Below are 17,929 nucleotides of genomic sequence, written 5' to 3'. Positions count from 1 at the left end.
TGACATTTTATTTTTCTTAACGACATTCAGTCTACCTTGTATATACCTTGTCCTGTCTTTATATGAAATTAAGGATTCTACTTCCTTATGTTAATCTATGTCCCCTACATTTTTAGCAAAATGTTTTGCATGTAGCAGTAGCAGGTGCTCATCAAAGACTGGTTGGATAAATGATTGTTAGTAGGTGATAACTTGTAACAGATGAAGTTTTGATCATTCTTCTGTGAGTGCCATAGTTCTAAATATTTTGTATTTGGGAAACTAAAACTTTATCTAATTAGATTTTATAGGCAATTTGACCAGTGAATGTTTTGAGTAGCAGACTTAGTATGCTTTGAGTTGCTATTTCATGTTGCTTGCCAGGCATTTTTGTTCATTGGATGTGGTGTTAACTTGTTGGATGTGTACCTTTGTGAGACACAGTATTCCTCAAGATTAAGATAAAGGGATAACACACTTGGTGTTCTCAACTTTTAGAAAATGTCCACTTGCCAAGTTGAGTAACAGTGCATGACAGCGAGTTGTCTAGGCTAAACACCAGTTTCATTAGTTTTTTGTTTTTGTTTTTTTGTGACGTGTACTTCCAGACAATAAAGGCTGGAAGAAGGCTGTCAGGTAAATGTGTGTATGTGTGTATGCTTTGTAAGTAAAAACATTCTAGGGCTGGTTTAAGATACTCCAAAAGCACATAAACAAATGTGGTTGGTAGATTGGAATCCTGCTGTAGTGTCAAGGCTAAAAGACTAATATCCTTTACTGGTACTTTATATTCATTCTATAGACTAGAATGATGGTTTAAGTACTAACATACTAAATTCCTAGTATAAGAAATAACTCATTCCTCTAGTCATCTATTGAGTACTTTGTAGCTAATATAGCTGTTGATGGTGCAAAGACATTGACTGATGTCACTAGCTTAATTTTCTAAAATTATAGATTTAAAAAGTCTTATTCACTGGAGATTAAGTGTTTTCCTTTTTTGGAGAAAACTTTAAATGGGTATGTAAAGTACTCCGATGACATTGTTGTATGGCTGCCAACTTGTTAGTACAAAATCAAAATCATCTTGCTTTGCATAAGGTAGAGGTACTTGGCTGAATAAGGCTTTTATTTATTTTTCTTGATAAAATTCAAAGTTATTTCAGCCTATAGGTTTTATGACCTATTTTTCCAGTACCCTGAGAAGGCTGGTCTAGAAAACCTATTTAGAATAGGTATTTAGTAAAGTACTGACAGTACCTTGAAATCAAACATTTGCTAATTAAAGAAAAATTAACTCATAGTTGAAATAGAATAGTTCTTTCATTTCACTTGTGTGAGCCTGCTGAGAATACTTATGTGGAATTTTGAATTTGGAACCTCTGATGGCTACAGAAACAAAAGCTCTGGTGTCGTCCTGGGCTTGAAGAAGCCTGTCTTCCTTCGAATTATGTGAGGAAGGGATTCCATACTGATGCTAAATTTTCAGAAACCTAATTCTAGTAAGAGAGTCATCGCTGCATGAGGCCAATCCTGGAATCAGTTTCCTTTAGAAACCAGTACTATGTGCTAGACACTGGGAATAAGATGCAGCTCTTCTCTCTTGGAGTTTATGGGCCAGACGTTGTGCCAGACAGTAATTTATAAAATAGAATATAAAAGGGGCTGTGAAGGAAGCAAATTGGGTGCTAGTTATAGTGTCTGAAGAAAATGGTTTAATGTGCCGGCTTTCACACCGGAGTGTCTTCTCCACATGTGCGCACAGGGCTGACCTCTGAAAAGGCCGTCATTGCTTTTCTAGATTAATGGCCGTGTTGAGCCAAGTGGGAGGGGCACCTTTTCCCAACCATTGTAAAGGGTTGTATACTGGGTTTCAGACCCTGTTTCCCAGAGTGAATTGCTCACTATCAAAGCCCATCTGCAGAAATTTTGGAGTCGTCCCTGACTCAGTGGTAGCCCCCACCTAACAGAGTGGCAAGTGAAGAATCAGACGTGGATTCTGAGAATTTCCAGGAAATGACAACATTTTAGAACTGTAAAGTGTGTCCCCTTCCCAGCCACCCACACTGATGTTCATTCTGTAGGTCAGCTACTTTTTAAAAAGCAGTGTAGCCAAAGGGCAGAAGAATGTCACTCAGATTTCAGCTTTAAGGGGGAGTTCAGGTTGCAGGAGCTTGACCAGCACTTGGGAATTTCCTGGGATGCCAGGCCCTGTGGCTTCCTTGGGAAGCTCTGCAGCAGGCACCTCTGCCCCCGCAACTTCCCACCCTCTTTACCGCCCGCATCCACCGCCCCTGGCTGCTGGCGTCCGTGGCCGCCAGGTGTGCAGCCCAGTTCTGCCTCACTGTGAGGGGGAAGGGGAGGCCCGTCAGGAGGGAGCTGTCCTCTCTGCAGAAAAAAGGACCCCTTGGTCCCCAGTGATTCTGGAGAAAAAGGCTGGCTCTTCTGTAGTACTCTCACCCCAGACTAATATAACTGCCTAAAGGTTGGAACCTGAGGTGGGGGAGGGGTGCTTTCTTGCTAAGGGGCACGTGCATGATATGGCTGCCAACTGTGACACAGCTGCCAACTGTGACACGCTGCCAATTGTGACATGGCTGCCAATTGTAGGCTCCTGCTCAGTGCGTGCGCCTGCACCTCATTTGTCTGGGTCTCATTGCGCTGCCCCAGACACCCCCGCTCCCGACACCAGATCGCTCACTGTGCCCTGGGCCCCCAGGTCACTCACTGTGCCCCATCCCCTCCGGGTCACTCCTTGTGCCCCAGCTTTCCTGGGTTGCTCATTGTGTCACCCGGACCTCTGCTGGCATGTCCGGGCTGCACCTCTGGGCCCCACTGATTGTTGTACAATTGCAGCTGTTGTGGCTGCTGGCCGAAGCATCGCCAATGTATGATGCGAAGTTGACAACGGACAACTTCCTAGACAGAAAAACATTTTCAACACTTCAGGAGATCCTAACTCAGGAACCAAAAGCCCCTGAGATGAGAGAACCTCCTGAAGCTATGAAGGAGCAAGACAGCTCAGCTCTGCTCCAACGGCCTCTTTACCCGTGGAACAATGCAGACCCTTCCACAGGCCTGCAGAAGTTTCCAGCTCAGCCTCCCAAGTATAATAAACATATTAAGGTGACAGGTCGACCTTCGGACCCGGAGCTCACCGTAAAGCCAGAGGCTACTGTGGAGGCTGAACGTCTGACATCCCCACCGCTGGCCACAGCTCCTCCGAAACACCCTGAGGAGACACTTCCACATCCAGAGACTGTTCAGCCCCAGAAGCCATTCTGGCTCAACGGTCGACCACTGGACCTGAAGCTCATCATCAAGCCAGAAGCTACTGTGGAGGCTGAACATCCGACACCCCTGCAGCAGGCCACAGCTCCTCTGAAACACCCTGAGGCTATACTTTCACATCCAGAGACTGTTCAGCCCCAGCAGCCAATCTGGCCTGAGGTAACAGGCCAACATTCAGACCTGGAACTCACGATAAAGCCAGAAGCTACTGTGGAGGCTGAACATCTGACACCCCTGCAGCTGACCACAGCTCCTCTGAAACACCCTGAGGCTATACTTCCACATCCAGAGACTGTTCAGCCCCAGAAGCCATTCTGGCCCAAGATAATAGGTCGATCTTTGGACCCGAAGCTCACCATAAACCCAGAAGTTACTGTGGAGGCTGAACATCCGACACCTCTGCAGCAGACCACAGCTCCTCCAAAACACCCTGAGGCTATACTTCCACATCCAGAGACTGTTCAGCCCCAGAAGCCAATCTGGCTCAACGGTCGACCACCGGACCCGAAGCTCACCATCAAGCCAGAAGCTACTCTGGAGGCTGAACGTCCGACACCCCTGCAGCAGGCCACAGCTCCTCCGAAACACCCTGAGGCTATACTTCCAATTCCAGAGACTGTTCAGCCCCAGAAGCCAATCTTGCCTGAGGTAACAGGCCTACATTTGAACCTGGACCTCACCATAAAGCTAGGAGCTACCGTGGAGGCTGAACATCCGACACCCCTGCAGCAGGCCACAGCTCCTCCGAAACACCCTGAGGCAACACTTTCACATCCAGAGACTGTTCAGCCCCAGAAGCCATTCTGGCCTGAGGTAACAGGCCTACATTTGAACCTGGACCTCATCATAAAGCCAGGAGCTATCGTGGAGGCTGAACATCCGACACCCTTGCAGCAGGCCACAGCTCCTCCGAAACACCCTGAGGAGACACTTCGACATCCAGAGACTGTTCAGCCTCAGCAGCCAACCTGGTCTGAGATAACAGATCCCTCTTGGGACAAGCAGTTGATCAGGGCCCATCAGGCAGTGTCATCTGAGGTCGGTCCTCCAATGCCTGAACAGAATACCATCGTCAATATATGTGAGCTCTGTTCCTGCCAAAATGAGACGCTGTCTTGTTCTGGCCTCGGCCCAACGCAGAAGCTCCACAGAGTGCCTGTGCCAGACCCCGACACGTACAACGACACCTTCACCACCTTGTAAGAATTGCCTTTCATCCTTTGTTCTCCGCAACATGCCTGACCTGCCGGCCTTCTCCTCCTGGTCTCCCTGAGCCGTCCTCATCTTCTCAAACCCACACTGACTACTTCCTGCTTTTATATTTTGTTTGTCATCTATTCCTTATCTTCATTCTCCTTCTTACCATTGTTTCCTCCTCCGCATTTTTCCTTAGTGATTTTTCTTTAGCCCCATCACTTCATTCCTTAACCCTCTACTCTCCGCCCACTTTTACGCCATCCTCTTTACAGCTTCGTGGCCCTCTCCGAATCTCATTGGTGGTGATACAACAAATTGGATAAGAGAAGAGATTCTAGAGCCAGAGTGCCCGAGTTTGAATGCAGTTATGCCATATATTAGTGTTTGGATTCAATTTCATCATCCGTAGAGTCAAGATTATGATAGTTATCATCTCTTAGGATTGTTGTGAGATTTAGATGAGTTCACATATGTCAGTGCCTATCATATATGCAGTTATACCCAGAACTCACATTTGCCACCTGGCTTTCTAAATATATCACCCATTCTGTGTCCAGCCAGGGCTAAGTACTATGGGAGCCACAGATGTATGACATTGTCTATAAAACATGACAATGACAGGTGGGAAGAAAGGGAATATGACTAAAAAGGGAGATGATATATAGTTAAGTACTAAAAAAGATACGGGCCAGAGGTGGTATAATTCAGCAGAATCTGTAGTCACTGGCCTATGGAAGTCGGAAGACTGCATGGCTAAGCTATAACTTTAACTGGGACTTAAAGGTGCCTGTGGTTTGTTACATAGAGGAAAAATAATGCGTACAGTCTTGGCAGCAGCATGGCTGCAGGAACGATCAGGACTTATTAGGCTAGTCTTGCTGTCAAGAATTGGTTTAGGAAGCGGTGAAAAATATGCTTATGAAAAACTTTGGCTCTAGGAGTTTGGAAATTGCACTGAGACTGGGAGAGCCCCTGAATGTTTTCAAGTGAGAGAGACAGGTGGTAAAAATAAGAGGGTTATTTTAAATTCCATATGTAGAGCGATCTCAAGAGGAAAGCCTGATTCAGGGAGACCAGTAGAATACTTGAGCAAAATCTAGCAGTAAAGCGAGAAGAGTGGTTGTGATAGGAGGAGAAAGAACATCCTGGGAACAGTGTAAAGAAAAACCGACAGGCTGTAGTAACTGGCTGGAGTTGGGGAATGGGATGTACAGGAAAGATAAAAATCAAATACGACCCTGTAAAGTTTCTGTCCTGGGTGATGAGGAGAACCACAGTGGTGTACGAGGTGGACAAAGAGCAGTTGGAGAGGAGAGCCAGATTGAAGGCGATGAGTTCAGACTGGGCAGTTTTTATTGGGGAGCCGAAAGCAACCAGAAGGATTCTGGTTGGGTGGAAGTGTCCACTGTGCAGAGGGACAGACAGGGACCCGTTTGACTTTTCTCACCTTCCTGGGAAACGCGCATATAAACTGGATAGGTAAGTTGTCGCTGAGGGACAAGGACAAAGCTAAAGGTGAAGATTCAAAGTCACCCACGGAGTTAGTGGTTGAGACTGAACCTTGGGAATTTCACAGCTTCTTTTAAACACTTGTAATTCATGGGTACAGCCTCCCTGTGTTGTTGGTGTTGGTGTTATAAAGTCACAGAAACACACAGGACAAATGTGAAAATCCCACGCAGCACTTCCCGCCACTCCTGTTACCACTTTGGCATGTGTCTGTTCTTGCAATCTCTCTCTTTCTTCTTTTCCTTTTCTTTTGCAGTTTCCCCCCTAAAGAGGTAATACTTTACTCCTTGCTCAGTGATTTGTGCTTTTCCTTGTCAAATATGTCTGTGAGATCTTTCCATATCAGTCCTTCTCATTTCTAATTGCCCTTATCTTTCTAACACCTGGAAAGATTCCCACAGAGGGCACTGACCCAAAGTTTTGCTGTGGCCTGGCTGACACAAGGTTTCTTTATGTTAATTTGCTGATAATGATAAATTTTTCTGTTGAATTATTATTTTTGCATTGGTTTGTACAAGGAGTCATTTTAGACACAGGTGGTTTGGGAGAAAATGCATTCAAAGTAATTAACTGGCATTACCTAGCCTAGATAATAAATTGAGGTTCTGAGGAGATGCCTCATGGTTTGTGCCAGGGGCCCCACATTATGTCTTTATTAATTTGTGCAGACTGGGAAAGCTGATAGCTGTGGAAATTAGAAAGCTGGTATTTTCTGCATTTGATTAATCCCCACAAGCTTGCCATGACTGTTTTAATTACTGTTTGTTCTTTTCCTGCCTATTTAAAGATATTAACTGTGTTTCTTTGCAGCAATTTAAAAGGCAACTCTATTTCTTACCTTGATAAGTATTCATGGAGGTTCTTCCATACAACTGAGAAACTGTGAGTATAGTCTCTCCAAAAATGAATACAAACAAACAAACCTGACTGCACTGTAAGATCCTTCTTAGTCCCCAATTTTGAGGTCAGTAGCTCTGAGAAAAGGTATTCACCTCCATATCATAAATCAACCTCTATTGATTCCAAGTCTGTGTTTATTTTAAAAATTAAATTGGCAGGCCCTCTTTAAAATGAATCAATTTAACCTTATTCTTCACTGTAACAAGTAATACATGTTTATATTCTCAGTATATAAAAATGAAATACAGGTATAGTGAAACCTTCGCTGCCGCCCTCGTCCCCCACCCTTAAGGTGAGGCTGTTCTGAGCTGTTTACTGTGTGCCCTTGCAGACCTTTCCCCGTGCCTTTGCCTACATACTGATAGCACGATAGGCATGTTGTATGATTTTCATTTTTTTTTTTTTTACATAAATGGTAACAACTTGGTCCTTCCACCTCTTGCTATGTCTTAGATTTGTTTCCTTCCTGGTTAACCAATTCATTTAAACTCCTGCATAATATTCTACAGGATGGGTGTGTTACAGTTAAAAATACCCCTATTGATGGATGTTTAGATTACGTCTAGTTTTCCTGTTGCACGTATTGCTGCAATGAACATTCTTGTACATGCATCTTTGTGAACATGGACAGGCTTTCTGCAGAATAGATATTTAGAAATGAAATTGTTGGGGTGAAGACTATTCTGATATAACATTTTAACTGCCCTCAAAGAAGTTGTGCCAACTTATGCTCCAGTCAGTAGTAGGCCACGACAGCATTCATTTCCAGCACTGATAGTCTCCATTTTTTGGCTTATGTAATGAGTGAATAAAAGGGGTCCCATCTGAATTTGAATTTTTCTGATTACTTGTAAATTTAACTGAAGAGTATCATGCGTAGTGAAATAAGCCAGGTGGTGAAAGAAGAATACCATATTATCTCACTTCATACAGGAACCTAATGAGAAAACAAACCAATGAGCAAAGTAGAACCAGAGACATGGAAACAAGGAACAGGCTGACAGTGACCAGAGGAGAGGGGAGAGGGGGAAAAGGGGGGAAAGAAGGGGAAGGGTCTAGTGAAGAAACTAGTGTAAATGACCCATGGACATGGACAACATGGAGGGGGTTGGCTGTGGGAGAGGGCTGGGGGTGGGCAGGGCAGGGGAGAGCAGTGGGGGGGGAAATGGGGACAATTGTAAGAGAACAACAATTTTAAGGAATCTTTAAATATTGAACATTTATATTTCTTCTCTGATTTTGCCCTGTCCTTTTTTGCCTATTTTTCTTTTATCTTTTTAAAATCAATTTGTATAAAAGTCAGTTTAGGTACACAAGTAGTTTGGGAAAAATATTTACATTCAAAGTAATTAACTGGCATTTTTTATGACAAGTTTGTGTGTCATATTATTAGTTCAACTCGAATAGATGTCATAAACGACCTCTGAGTTAATAATAAGAGACCTACTAGCCATAGTAATCTAAAAATAGGGTTTATGATCACCCTCTAAGATATCTTATTGGTAACAAAAAATGCTAGAACCAGGCAGGTGTTTTTTTTTTAACTTATGAATTTCTTTGAAATTATATATAGTTTATATTTTTCATGATAGAGTCTGAATTGGAAATTTTATTTCCCAAACTTGTAAGAAAAACGGAAGTCATTTAGCACAAGAAATAAATAAGATTGGTTTTCTTTAAGGAGTAGAGAGAACGGGGTAGTCTGAAAGATGGTGTAGGAGAAAAAACTTTGGATTGTGTAACTATATACCTATGGAATTTTGAGCCATGAGAAATATACATTACACATTTTTAAGGTAAAAATTAAACATTACTTTTTAAAAAAATAATATGTGTTTGGGATCTTATAGACAATAGCATGAATCTGGGAAGTGTTGAAGATTTCTAAGTCAGCTTGAGATTTCTACCTTATGCGGGAGAGGTCTCTAACGTAGGGTCAATAGGCTCCCCAGAGCAGGATTTCTTCAACTTTTTGTTTTTTCCTTTAGTCTCTTTGGTGATTGGCAGAAGCCTCTGTTCTTGGGGACTATGTTTTTAAATGAAATAGAAAAACAATAAAAAATAAATTTAAAAAATATATAAGAAAATAAAGGAAAACTATTACTGAAAAAAAGTTTTCAAATATTTTTTAAAGCTATTGATATAGTAATAGATCTGCTTCTCTTAACATACTAAGAAACGAGCTATAGTGGTAGATCTAATAACTGGTTATAACTTCTAAGTAGTGATGTGAATGACATCTGCAACAAATATGTGATTTGAAAATACGCATACAGTTTTAAGTGATTTAGGGAGGTACAATTTTTCCCAATGTTTTACATTTATGAAAAGGTTTACTATAAACATTGTTGGACATGGCAGTTTTTTTGCTTTTTCTTTCTGGACCATTTCTATGGAAATATGAAAGCGTGAGGTGAGAAAGGGAGGTGAGAAAACAATGAATCAGAGCATCACCCCTGACCATTCCCGCTGCATACACATTCTGGCCATCACTGCTGTTCCTTATAATGTGGTGAATTTCAAGTTGAGGCCAGGGTCTTTGATGCCTTTTTAGGACTCCAAGACTTGTTTGTTGGAATTAAAGTCTTTGTGTTTTTATTTTCATGTTTGTTTGTTTTTAAAGGTAACTATATCTGTGTCATCTGAACTACCTTATAACTGAGAACAGTCCCTGATCTTAGTTGTTGAGTTTCTGGGCCGTAATATTTTGCCATATGCTATGAGTAAAGAATTAAGCTTTGGGGTAGAATGATGCTACAAGATGCGGTTATAAAAATATGTGGCCAACAGACATTGAGCAAAAGCAGAATATTTCAAACGCTGAACTTGATGGAAATGGCTTCACAAGGCAACACAGCACCTCCTCCAATCCCCAAGGCTCCTGAAGGGGGCACCACCTAATGTCATGTGCAAGGAGCGCGGAGTCTCCTGCAAGAGACACCCACGTTGACGTTTGGCAGAGCTGCTTCCGTACTGGCTCTCTACCACTCCCTCGCTCCGTTCTTGGAGGCACTGGCCCTGTGCCTTTCTGCTCCTCACATGTAGGAAATGAGTGAAACTCCCCTCACTCCCCACCCCTAACCCCAAGCATGTCCCTCGTCGTTACTGAGAGACTAGATAAAGCAAAGGCCTTCACATTCCTTGGGCAGACCAGGTGTCAGGCTTGTCTGTGGCTCATTCCTGTTCCCTTCCTCTTTCATTATGGAGAATTCTGGCCAGATCGCTCAGTTTTCTAATTTATTCAACTGTCATTTCTGCTGCGCATATACTGAGCATTGTTTTTATGAATGACAACACTCCATTTGTATAAGGCTGAGTTCATTCTTTTCAGTGGATGTGCTGGCTGCTTACAGCTCTCTGAGGATATTAATTGTGCTATCCTGAAGTCCTCTTGTGCTTCCTCCGTTAACTCCGTATCATTGGCTATAAACTCTTATGTTTGCTTTCGTTTTCTGTCCAGGCTTCTCCATATATATTTCTGTGTCGTAAATAATTGTAGTTATTTTGCCTTTTGATCCAGAAATAACCTTTTTATTTTTCAGAATCTTGAGTAACAATCAGTTAAAAGAAATTCATAAGGACTCATTTCAACGTCTTTTGTTCCTCAAGTCTTTGTAAGTTAATTGTTTTTATTTATAATTTTTTAGTTATATTATCTATAAGATACATAGGGGTTCAGATTAGATAATCTTTACAATTTCTCCCAGCAATAAAATGCTACAATTCTGTAAGTGTGGATAGGGCTTCCAGCCTATCTTGAGCATTTATTATCCTCAATGCATTTTCAATTTTTTAATCATATAAACAAGATATAGGTAGGAAATTGTCTCCAGTTATAGAGGAAAAGTGGTAATAATGTCTGAGTACTTATACACACCCATATGAACCTTGTTATATAAGTATTCATATATCATCTGCCTGTATTTACATTTAATTTAGGGCCCATGGATCAAATAGAGCCTATGGTATGTTTCCATACAGCCCATAAGTTAAGAATACTTTTTACACTTGTAAAGGGCTGTAAACAAAAAAAAGAAAAGAAAGAAGCGAAGAAGAATATGCGAGACAGACTGTCTGTGGCCTGCAAGGCCTAAAATATTTACTGTCTGCCTTTACAGAAAAGGTTTTAAAATGTTAATTTAGTAAAATGAGAAGCATTCAGGTTAACCTCAAATTGTCTCCTAAAGGACAAGAAAATATGGAACACTTACATTAATTTGAATGCTATTAACCCAGAAATTTTCAATAATTTAATCTAAATTAGATTAACATTTACATATCAAATGTTTAACTAAGTAGATGAACTATGTAAACAATATTGTTATGAACATGTTAAGTTACCAGGAGAGCAGATTTGGTGTTCAGGATTTTAATGTTTAAAATGATGGTTAAGTGGTATACTTAGAAATGTCTACACCAAATAAGCTTATGAGAAATGCCTCTAACTTCACTAATTACAAAATAAAGATCTCTCCAGCCTCCTGGCCAAGGAAGAAACACTTGCCTAGTGATTCCATGTACTTAGAGATAAAGGAGATGTCCTTTGCTATAAGAACTCAATTCTTATTGTTTGTCCATGGCATTCAGAGATGTGTATGTCATTAATTTTTTGAAGCTAATTAATGATGCTTTTTAGCAAATAGATGCTTTTTGAAAATATAGAAGGCTTAAGGGAAGTGGGTAGAAAGAGCCTCATGAGGCACTAAAAATAGTCCTTTGAATTATGAAACTTTTCAAGCCTCAGGGCATAAGCACTTTTGAATTGGTCTTCTGGGGTATCTCGCCATCTGGGTTCCAAACCTTACAAACAGGAGGAAGACAAATGAGGTAACTAACTGCTCAATCGATTAGGTCATTCATCCTTTCTGCTGTGAAATACTTTGTAAGCTAATTATTCCATGCCGGCCTAAGTATTCCCATTCATTAAAAAAGGCCAACCAACAAACAAGCTAAAAAAGAATATGCCAAGCACTGTCGCTAGTATTGTAGGCGCAAATATGGGTAAGACATGGCTTCTGCCCTCTGGTAACTCATGATCTCACAGGGAAAATGAACATGCAAGCTCATACCACAATGCACTAGTACTAAACAGAAGACAGTGCTGCAGAGGCGCATAGAGGGAGCCATAAAATAATAAAACCACATTTCCTTTACAACACTTATTTTTCTCCCTCTACTCCCCAGCTATTTGTTTATTTTATAAATATTTGAGTTTACATATGTTCATGTGCCACTTTTAAACATGGTAGACAGTGCAGGTGAGCAAGACCTCATCCATCCTTTCAAGGAGTTTATGCTCAGAGGAAATAGGATGCAAGAATAACTGTATCAAAAAGAAGAAATGGAGATGGGCAATGAGAAATATGAATTGGTTTTGGAACACAGCAGAGGGAAAAGACACTTCAAGTTGGATCAGCAAAGATGTTACTAGAGCAATGCTGTTTGAAGACGACCTTGAAGGGCCCTTAGGGATCATCACACAGACATCTTGGATGGAATAATCTTGCAAAAGGAGCATGGGGAAAGGCAAAATACAGTAAAAATACCTTGAGTGCCTGTGGAGTACAGCTAGGAAGAACAGAATATTAGAGCCAGATCTTCTAGGGCTTTGAAGGCCAAGCCAAGGATAACATGCCAGGCTACCATGTTATCACACCTGTGCTGTAGGGCAAACTTTCGCCTACAACAGAATCACTTGAAGAGCCCGTTAAAACTCAAGCTCCACCCCCACAGTTACTGATTCAGTCGGTCCAGAGTAGGGCTGGGAATCTGCATCTTCAATAAGTTCCCAAGTGATGCTGGCCGGTACTGGAGAACCACTTCCAGAGTGTTAATGTGCAGGATGGATTAGAAAGGGAGAGACTAGAAATGGAAACACCAGTGAGAAGACAGTTATACTCATCTAGGTGAATAGTGAGGGACTAAGCTGGAATCAATGGAAATAAGAGGAACTCTAGACAAGAATGGGTGTTTTCAAATAAAAATCCAGTACCATTTTGGTTTTTTGTTTTCCCACCACTGTACAACTGAAGCAATTAAATTCATGGGTTATTAAAGCCATGTAAAATAAAAAACGAATTTCTGCTAAAACAATAGAAGTATCGTTCTGAATTAGTTCAAAGTTCTGAATTTTAAAAAGTAGCAACTTTCTTTTTAGTTATGTGAAAAGAGATCTTTTATTTCTTCTGGTATTGAATTGGCCTAGAAAAACAGAACTAAGCCAGGAAGGTGTGTAAGTGTGAGGCTATTTCTTTTTCATACTAGAAATTTGTAATTAAATATAAAGATAAAAGCTTTCAGCTTATAATTTAAATTTGATGAGGCCACGAAATGTCATCTAATCAATTCTTCTCTCAGAAAAGATTATCTTCAAAATTTATCAAGATCTATAGTTGTATATTTTCTTTATAAAGATCATGAGGGTGAGATTGTTCAGGGAGGGGAGGGCAGGTTTACGAGCTCTGGAAGGTTCAAATCCCAATTCCTAAGGTTCAGAGTTTAGACTAAAGCTACGTATTCAATATTATCATTCCAACCTCTACCAATTATTTCTACTATTTAGGTATCTAATAGCTAATTCAGGCAATATCTCTCCTTTACTTTTTTCTAGAGATTTATCTGGCAATAATATAAACTTTATTGGGAAGAAATGTTTTGAAGAAATGCCTTTTCTGGAAGTTCTGTAAGTTATAACTATAACTTCATTATGTCTAGAATTTTTATAAAACTTAATTGTAAATCTCTTTGTTATTTCTTTTGAAGTGAGATTAAAATTGTATTAGTAGAAAGCTACTAAAGTTATGTAGCAAGTCGTTTTTGTCTCTAGCCCAGACTAGTGTGAGAATTATCTCACAGATCGGAATGACGCATTCTACAGCAGTGATTCTCAGCCAAGGCGGTTTTGCACCCAGGTGACACTTGGCAATATCCAAAGGCATTCTTAGTTGCCAGGATTGTAGATATGCTACTGGCATGTAGTGGGCAGAGGGCGGAGTTGTTCAACATCCTACAGCGCACAGGACAGCCCCTGTAACAAAGAATTATCTAGCCCAAAATGTTAAGTTATGTAACCCTGTGCTAGAGAAATAAAGACCACTTAATGCAAGTTTTTTTCAAGTACTTACTGTTTTGTATCTAATGCACTGCATGTGTACACATGAAAGCCTAGCTCATACGAGATATCTCCCACAGTGAGATTTATTTAATGTATAGAGGGAGCATTGAGGTTGTTTTATCATATATAAATTAGAATCACTGCCAAAAGAGCTGAATTTTTTTTTTGTTTGTTTTTTGTTTTTTGCTTGTGTCTTCTTTTGAAGGAACCTTGGTGGCAATTCAGTCGAAGAACTGAGGCCCGGGACATTTCAGGCCCAGCATGGAATGCGATTTCTACATACATTGTAAGTGAAATAGAAGATAAATACACGTGAAAAGCTATGGGTAAACACATTATCCAGTGATTGGTGAGCTGGGTGTAAGCCCAGTTTGAACTCTGAGAAGTATGGCTTAAGAGCCATTCATTTTTCTCAAATGAGGAAACTAAGGTACAAAGAGGCCAAGGACTTGTCGGACTCATACGCAGGCTCCGCTTTCCCCAGCACTGACCTTCGGCGGGGGCGATAAAAGGCAGCAAGCAAATATCATTCAAAGTAGCATCGTCCTGGCTATCCCAGCGGTGCTGCTGCTCTGACTTGTGAATGGTCCTTGAAATTCCACTTCTAAATTGAACTTAGATTCCTGCTTACGTGCAAAGTTTCTAACTGTGTAAATGTACGGAACATAGGACTGAAAGAGTTTAAGCTTGGCTCAGAGTTCTCCTCAACCATGGGTCTCTTAAACGGTAAAGCAGGAAGTCTTCCTAAAAACCTGCCACAGGGCACATCTCTCCTCAATAACCCAGAATGTTATCTTTTTGAGAAAGTATGTAACTCTGAAGCGAATTGTCTGTGGCAATGGGAACCTTTGAGGTATGGGAAAATATGCTATTTATGTTAAGGTGTGCTGTGAAAAAACAGTCATAAAGAAAATACATCGCCGTAGCCTAATTCCAGTTTCTTTCCTGACCACTCGTCAGTAAGAAGTGTGGGTTTTATCCCCTCGCAGCTCAAAAATTCTGTGATTTCTCAGTGACACGAGCAAAGCATAATGCATATGTTCAGGGGCCTGAACAGGATTTTGGACTTATGGGGAAGATTGTCCCCTCCACCTGCCTTTGAAAAGACTGTCTTACCGTCTTATGGCTCAGAAATCCAATTTCCCACAGTTTCGGGTTAGATGCAGGTGTTCAGGGTGTGTCTGGAGCTGGACTGACAGTTCCCGCAGGTGTCCCATCTGTAGCAGCCTTCCTTTTCCCTGTTTAGTTTGCTGATCCCTAACTTGGGGAAAGAAGACTGAGGGTCAGTTTTCCTTTGGCGCGCGCATCAGAGCAGCAGGCTTCTGGGGTCCTCCCACCCAGAGGTCTCGGTAGTATGAGTACAATGTCGTAAACTCACCAGCTTTGCCAAGCATTGTGTAACACGGGGAGTTTCTCATAAGAACCTGAGTTTCACTATAGTTAGGAAGGCAGCACAGGAAGAAAAAAGGTTTCCTGGGTGCCATGCCCACTGTGTATCAGCACTGTACTAAGTGCTGGGGTACAAGGAAGAATTGGGCAGGGACTTTATCCCCAAGAAACTTTAAGATACTGGAAGGAGGAAGACAGATGTTGTTGGGAAGAATATAGGAGACCCATGCCAGCATCTCTGCAGCAGGGTAACGGGAGAGGAGGGAGACTAAGTGGGAAGTGGGGGGTGGGTTAGAAAAGATTCGTCATCCAGGAGGCACCAGCTTGCAGTTCTTCAGTTTCTGGGTTCATCTTAAACGACAGGAAAAGGTGTTAGAAATAAAAATACTCCTGTGATTTGCATAGAGCTGTACTGCTAGAACTAATTAATTCACAGTTATTTTCAAAAGCTTGTCACAATGCCATGAGTGTGTTCTGGAGGCTGGGCTCCTTTGTTTGGGGCCAAATCTTTGTTAGGGACAAGGCTAATTTGCTTCAGGAAACATCTGCCATGATAAGGTGTAAACTAAATTGCATCTTTTTCCAAAGGCAACTTGCCCAGGGAAGATGCCACCCCTCAAGGTGAGTCATTCGATCGTCTATACAATGTATTACTGGTGTTTTTATACGTTGAAACGATACTTTTCTCTGCATTAAACAAGTTTGTGACAAGTTTGAGGTAGACTTATCATAAACTGAATGAAACTTAAGCTTCAGAGCTCTTCACTTGCATTGGCACCTTTCAAAGTTTTAGGAGGGGCACTAACAATTTTCATATTTCTAGTTTGGCATGTTTGTATTAGGATTTCCCAGAACAGATGATGGTCAAACTCCACAAAATCTTGATTCACCCCTGGGGTTCAGGTAATTATAATTCAGTAAGTTTCTTGAATGAAGTCTTTTTTATTTTTAAGTATATTTTATTGAGTATGTTGTTACCGTAGTCCCAATTTTTTCCCCTTTTGCTCCCCTCTGCCCGGTACCTCGCTTCCCCCAGTAATCCCACCCCCTTAGTTCATGTCCATGGATCTTGCATATAAGATCTTTGGTTTCACCCTTTCCTATATTATTCTAAACTTCGCCCTGTCTATTTTGTACCAACCAATTATACTTCTTAATCCCTGCACCATTTCCTCATTTCTACTTCTTCCCCCTCCCAGCTGATAACCCTCCAAATGATCCCCATACCTATTATTCTGTTCCTGTTCTGGTTTGCTTAGTTGAATTTTGTTTCTATTTTTTAGATTCAGTTGTTGATAGTTGTGTTTGTTGTCATTTTAATGTTCATAGTTTTGATCTTCTTTTTCTTAAATAAGTCCCTTTGACATTTCATATAACAATGGCTTGGTGATGATGAACTCCTTTAGCTTTATCTTGTCTGGGGAGCACTTTATCTGTCCTTCCATTCTAAATGATAGCTTCGCTGGATAGAGGAATCTAGGTTGTAGGTCCTTGCCTTTCATCACATTGAATACTTCTTGCCAGTCCCTTCCTGCCTGCAAAGTTTCTTTTGAGAATACAACAGATAGTCTTGTAGGCACCCCTCCCTTCGTAGATAACTACTTTTCTCTTGCTGCTTTTCAGTTTCTCTCTTTATCTTTCACCTTTGGCATTTTGATTATGATGTGTCTCGGTGTGGTCCTCTTTGGGTCTAGCTTGTTTGGGACTGTTTGTGCTTCCTGGACTTGTATGTCTATTTCCTTTGCCAAACTTGGGAGGTTTTCCTTCATTATATTTTCACATAAGCTTTCAATTTCTTGCTCTTGCTCTTCTGGCACCCCTATGGTTCAGATGTTGGCACGTTTAAAGTTGTCCCAGAGGTTCCTCAGCCTCTCCTCATTTTTTTCAATTCTTGTTTCCTCATTCTGTACTGGTTGACTGATTTTTCTTCCCTGTGTTCCAAATCATTGATTTGAAGTCCGATTTCCTTCCCTTCACCATTGGTTTTGTGTGGATTTTCCGTCATTTCACTTAGCATAGCCTTCACTTCTTCCCTTATGCGTTTGCCGTACTCAAGCATATCTGTCAAGCCTGTGAGCATCTTTATCACCAGCATTTTGAACTCTGCATCTGCTAGGTTGGCTATCTCCTCATCTCGTGGGTTGGCTATCTCCTCATCGCTTATTTCTTCCACTGGAGCCTTGGTCCGTTCCCCCTTTCGAGCCATACTTCTCTGTCTCCTCATCTTGACAGGCTCCTGTGTTTGTTTGCCTCTGTGTCTTAGATAGAGCTGTTGTTCCTGTTTGTTGCAAGGGGTGGAGCCTAAGGTATTCATCAGTACAGCATGACCCGTTTCACCACGTTGTGATGCTGTATGTGGGGGAGGGGAAAGAGAGGTAACAATGCCGCTTGCTCAGCACTTGCCCCTTTTCCAGGCACTTCTCCCACTTCTGTATGGGACTGGCGCCTCTCTAGCTGTTGCCCTGCCCGTTGTGCCCTCAGTGAGTGGGTCTGCAGTCGTTCTAGGACCGTGGGGGCCCTCTAAACAAGCAGGCTCTGCTGAGAGACCAG

At 41.5% G+C, this 17,929-nt stretch overlaps 1 long non-coding RNA gene across 1 annotated transcript; it reads left to right on the top strand.

Moving 5' to 3' along the window:
• Positions 1–4,327: 4,327 nt before the first annotated feature.
• On the top strand, positions 4,328–10,433 carry LOC149998143 (uncharacterized). Its single transcript, XR_016514057.1, has 3 exons — positions 4,328–4,469; positions 6,787–6,858; positions 10,419–10,433. It is a non-coding gene; the product is annotated as an uncharacterized LOC149998143 (long non-coding RNA).
• The last annotated feature ends 7,496 nt before the right edge of the window (positions 10,434–17,929 follow it).

Source organism: Furipterus horrens, unplaced genomic scaffold (genome assembly GCF_987537825.1).
Source record: "Furipterus horrens unplaced genomic scaffold, mFurHor1.1.pri manual_scaffold_11, whole genome shotgun sequence".
Lineage (NCBI taxonomy): Eukaryota > Metazoa > Chordata > Mammalia > Chiroptera > Furipteridae > Furipterus > Furipterus horrens.
The sequence above is the reverse complement of the archived record's forward strand: the minus strand, read 5'-3'. Positions and strand labels throughout refer to the sequence as shown.